The 5273-nt window shown below is 49.4% G+C and overlaps 1 pseudogene; it reads left to right on the forward strand.

The window, feature by feature from the left end:
* Nucleotides 1–1990: 1990 nt before the first annotated feature.
* LOC125525348 lies at nt 1991–4109 on the forward strand (annotated as a pseudogene).
* The last annotated feature ends 1164 nt before the right edge of the window (nt 4110–5273 follow it).

Raw genomic sequence — 5273 nt, forward strand, 5'->3', positions numbered from 1 at the left:
TGCACGATGTAGTGTAGTGTAGTGAGCTCTGAACCATGTTCAGTGTTGAGTACTTCAAGTTTACTGAACCTATTCATTTTTGTGGACTTAGTGAACATGATAAGACAAGCCAGATGCTCTATTTTTAATTAACAGTAATCCATGATCAGCAACAGTTTCTTTCACTAATTTTTAGTTAACAGCAATCCATGATTTTTTCAGCTAAAAGTTTTGATGATTTTTTGTTGGGTGACCTATTAGATCTGGAATGGAAGCTCACATAAGTTGAGCTGATTTTTGTCCATATGAAAGCAGAGGACCATATGGTCTGTGGCCTTTTCATCCATATGAAAGTAGAGGCACATTGTGGCGCTAGTTTGCTGGGTTTTTTCTACGACCATCATGTCGTGATGATTTTGGAGGTACCCCGAGAGGCCCTTGAGTTTGCCGGAATGTCGATTAACTTCCGTTCTAGCAAATTCGGGTACTCCATATGTCCTATTTTCAGCAAAGGTCATGCAGAAATTTTCTGTGAATTTTAGCATGACTTTGCTAAAAAAATTGGACATATGGGGTACTTGCTACTAATGCATGGGCCGGGGTATCTTAGTACTTAATTAAGTAGGATCAACTGCCTCTTGTGTTATGCATGGGCCTCAGTGTCGACAAACCCCTAAATGATAAAACCTTGGCTTTTAGGGTGCCTCGGTGTCGATAAGAACCTAAATGATGAAAGCTTAGGCTTTTAGGGTGCCTCGGCGTCGACAAACCCTAAATGATAAAAGCTTAGCCTTTAGGATGCCTCGGTGTCGACAAACCCTAAATGATGAGACCATGATCTTGTTCCTTGACAATAACCAACTTTTTGACCAAACTTTTTTCCTATTTAGAGCGAAACATGGCCCACAATGATGAGGCCGGCGGTTTGGGTGGCGAGCAATTCTGGAAGCTGTCCCAGGAGATGGAGGAACAACCTCACCGCTATGAGGACGCCGCGGAAGACACCGATCCTGACTACACAACCCCTAGTAGCGTCGGGGATGACACCACTGATCGTGCTGCCGAGGATGCCACCACTGATGGTGCCGCCGAGGATGCCACCAATGATGATGCCAGCGCACGCACAGATAGCAGCCAACCGAAGAGGCAATGAAAGGACCGGCACCCAAACGTGCTCCGCACCGTCAAGGACGAATTTACTCAAGTGAACTCCGACGGGCATCCAACGGCGCCCAAAGAAATAGTCAAGGGGTACTCGTTTCAGCTTGGGTGCATTCTCTGGAGCACCGTCTCAATCAACACCGAGAACCTAAGGCATAAGGACCGAGGGAATTTGCGCACCCTCCTCTTTAGAAAGCTGCACGAACGATACAAGTTCGCCGCTGAATTTGAAAACACACGCCTCTCAGGGAATAAAGTGAACAGTGCTGCCCTCATGAGGATGAGCACGGCCCTGTCTACTTGGAGAAGCGTGGTGATGACAATGATTGAGAAAGGTGATAGTTGTGAGAAGATCAAGGTGAAAAATCTTCGATCAGCGAAGATGACTACAAGGAGTTCAAGATCAAGTGCGAGAGCAGCGCAACCTCCGAATCAAGTCAGTGGGGGAAAGAAATGCGGGAGTTGAACTTAGGGGAACACAAACTCGGTCCTGGCGGTTACAGAGTGGCGGAGCCTATATGGGACAAGGAGGACGCGGAGCGTGCCGAGCAAGGCCTACCTCCCCGCTTCGAGAAATACCGTGACAAGCAGACCAGGAACTATGTCAGGCCCGATACAAGGAGGACGCGGTAACAAAGGAGCTTACCACGGATCCGAAGACCAGGGCGGTTGAGCTTGTTCTGGTAAGGAATACACCCCCCGCGTAATTAGCTCCATATGGTTGCATTCGAATTAATGAAGCCAAATTTCTAAATGGTTCACATTCCTTCTGGAGGAGACTAAAAGCAGTAGCGCGGGGTCGTCTCAGAGCACCCCTTGGGACAACACTCTAAATAGGGCGTTGAACGTAATGAAAAACAAGGATAAGCTCGGTAAGCCATCGTCAGCTGGTCGTGTGGCCGGCAAAGGCTTGTCCACAAAATGGCCGTCCTACTATAATGCTGGTGGGTGAAAGGAGAGAAAGAGCAGCTTGGAAAGCCAGTCGCGCGAGGTTCAAGAACTCAAGGTACAAGTGGCGCGGATTCCGGTGATTGTCCAAGAGCAAGTGCAACAACAACTGGGATCGACGCTCACCGGAATTATGCCTACCTTGATTCATGGGCTGGCGACGTGGATTGTGGGCGGCCAATAGGGTCCGCCTCCGATTCCCAGCTTCACGACCAGCAACTCGCACAACACGCAGGCGGCACAATTGGTGTCTCCGGCGGAAGCGGTATTGGTGTCTCCGACGCCGGGACGGGCATTGGAGCTTAATGCACCTGGGTGTACGCCGGCCGGCACCTCGGCAGCAAGCGGCCCCTCCGCCCATTGCATGCCCGCCATTGGCGGTGCCTCGACATTAGCCGAGCTCGACGTCATCATCACGGTAACTAATTAAGCCTCTCGACCGAGGACTTCATCTCCTTGCCTTTGATTGGCATCCCTGACGCCCTACATGTTTTCGCAGGGCGCCGCCGACGTTCCGTGCACTCTCCTGCACTTCGTGAACGACGAGTTGGTCGATGTCGCCAAGGGAAAAATCGTTCAACCAGACAACCCCGTGTTCCACGGTAATCCGATGCCACCCACCGTGTATAGGGTTCAACTGGTTCGGGTGCTGCCAGGCTGCGACGAGTTGTTAGCTCCGATTCGACCCGCAGGGGCCGACGAAGATGATGTGATGACCCTCAGCGCCTGCCTAAGCTGTCCCTGCTTTGGCCGAAGAGCCAGATTCGTTTGGGGGTGGGGGACACCACCTCAAAGACAACACCGCCAGTCGTGCCGGCGCCAAGCCATGGCATGACCGCCGCAACGCTACGGGACATGCCAGACATCCCTATGGCACAGGATTCGGACATGCATATGGCACAGGATCTGGACGACGACGACAACGACGACGGTACATTTACCAACGTTGATAAGTACTTTGCTGAACATGGGTACGGTGATGAATTCTTCGGGCCTCCTTCTCAAGAACCCAACCCTGAAAAAGACGACCGCGATCATGCTGGTACCGCGGAGAAACCAAATTGCAACAGGCGTCGTCTGGCGTTTAGTTCTCAGGAGACGCCTCCAGCTGCCGCCTTCATCGAGCCTCAGATAGCCGAGGTGCCAACTATTATCAGCCCCAACACACTCAAGAAGGCGGTCTATGAGCAGAACTTGATCCCATTACAGCAGAAGAAGAAGGGACGGAAAAGAAAGAGGAACAAGGGTGCCAAGCAGCCGGCACCGAGTATGATCCGTGCTCACGACGGTCCACCTTCACCTAAGGATATCTCGAGGAGGGTGCATGTGGCGGGTAGGCCGATGCTACCGACTAATCTACTCAATGGTGCAACCGGTGCTATGCGGAGTCTGCATGACAGTGTTGTTTCTTTGGAGAAGCGGCGTCTCTCCGAGAATGATGTGACATACCCGGTTTTCGTGGCCAAGGTGCCAGAGGGCAAGGGCTTTGTGGATAACGCCATCGGGGGTACGATCGTTCTGCGGTTTGATGACATCTTCGCTATGTTTAACCTTCATCCGCTGCACTACACCTTCGTTCGGCTATTTTCGCTGAGTATGGAGATGCGGATCATTAGAGACAAGACCCCGGACATCGTGATAGTCGACCCCTTCTACATGCGTGCCAAGATCTTGGGCAGCGCTGGGGACCGGCAGATCGCTAGTTCTTACCTCAAAGGCGTCATTCTGGCAAACCCAGATAAGGATAACTTCCTTGTGCCTTACTTTCCCGAGTAAGTCATCCCCTCACCGCCCCGTAACATATGATTTCTTAGATTTCGATCGTTCTTTTTTTTCTAACATTCCATGTTTTATGCAGTGACAAACATTGCACACTCATCCTCTTAAGCCCCAAATAATCCATGGCCACATATTTCGACTCGGACCGTCAGTCGAAGAAAGACTACACAAATATCAAGAAAGTTCTTGATGGTGTTCTCCCCGGCTACGCCAGATCAGGAGGCACCTTCACCAGGCCAGTTCGTAGGTACGGCAAGCACGTGTTCGCCCACACTACGATGTTCCCCTGCGTCAAGCAGCCGCCTGACGGTCATAAGGATGCCTACTACACCCTCTATCACATGAGGGCGATCGTACGGGACCATAATCACCTTCTGCTACCAAATAATCTCAAAGATTGGACCGCAAGATTGTCGGCAATCCAGGACGCGGACATCAGAAAAGAATTCTTTCGCATCTAGTCGAAGTTTGCGGAAATCATCCATCAAGATGTCCTTCGTACCTCGGGGCAGTTCTACCTCAGATATCAACCGTCCAACAGTGAGATAGACACAACGCTACAAATGCAGGCTGACAACGCTCGCGATTTCATGACCATCATGAGAGACGGCGGCTTCATCCACGCTCCGATCCCTGAGTCGAGTCGAAAGTAGTGATGCTATGTGTTGTTTGGAAACATCTATTGGCTCATGTTGTGATTAAACTTTAATGAACTTGTATGTCTCTTTGGTTTGGACAGTCGTTCAACTTATATGTAATCAATGCTATTTATTAGTAGGACCATGAATCGTGCTATTAATGTGTTGCTTTTCTCTTCCGATCCTTCTGTTGCATACTTATATATTGCTTATGTATTGTCTGTGAATTGTTACTAACGTTTTGTTTGGCTAGTGCATAGAGATGCCGTCGTATGTCGTGTACAAGGGTAAGGTTCCCGGAGTTTATGACGACTGGGAGGAGTGTTGGAGACAGGTTCACCGTTTCAACGTTAACAGTTACATAGGGTACACCACTAGGGCGGAGCCGGAAGTTAGATACGCGCTCTATCTACTGGGAGAGAGGAGGGAGCGTTGGAGGAACCGGATGAAGACCAGTTTCATCGCGATTATGCTCATCGTGATGATCGCAGCTCTCTTTTATGTGATGGTAGTTTAGATGATCGATATCGACTTGTAATGTGAAGACAAACTCTCTACTCGCGGTTTCGAGACTTGTGATGTTCTAACTTTGTTCGGTATTTTAAATTCGGACACTAATATGATGAATTGTATTCGAAGACTAATCTTCTATTGTATTCGATGAATCTGTTGTTGCTGTGTGGTGCTAGCTATATTCTGTCCAATAATATATTTTGTAACCTGTGAAAATATCAGAAAAGAAAAAAAATACTCCCTAATATTCATACT

This window comes from Triticum urartu, chromosome 7 (assembly GCF_003073215.2).
Source record: "Triticum urartu cultivar G1812 chromosome 7, Tu2.1, whole genome shotgun sequence".
In the NCBI taxonomy this organism is placed as follows: domain Eukaryota; kingdom Viridiplantae; phylum Streptophyta; class Magnoliopsida; order Poales; family Poaceae; genus Triticum; species Triticum urartu.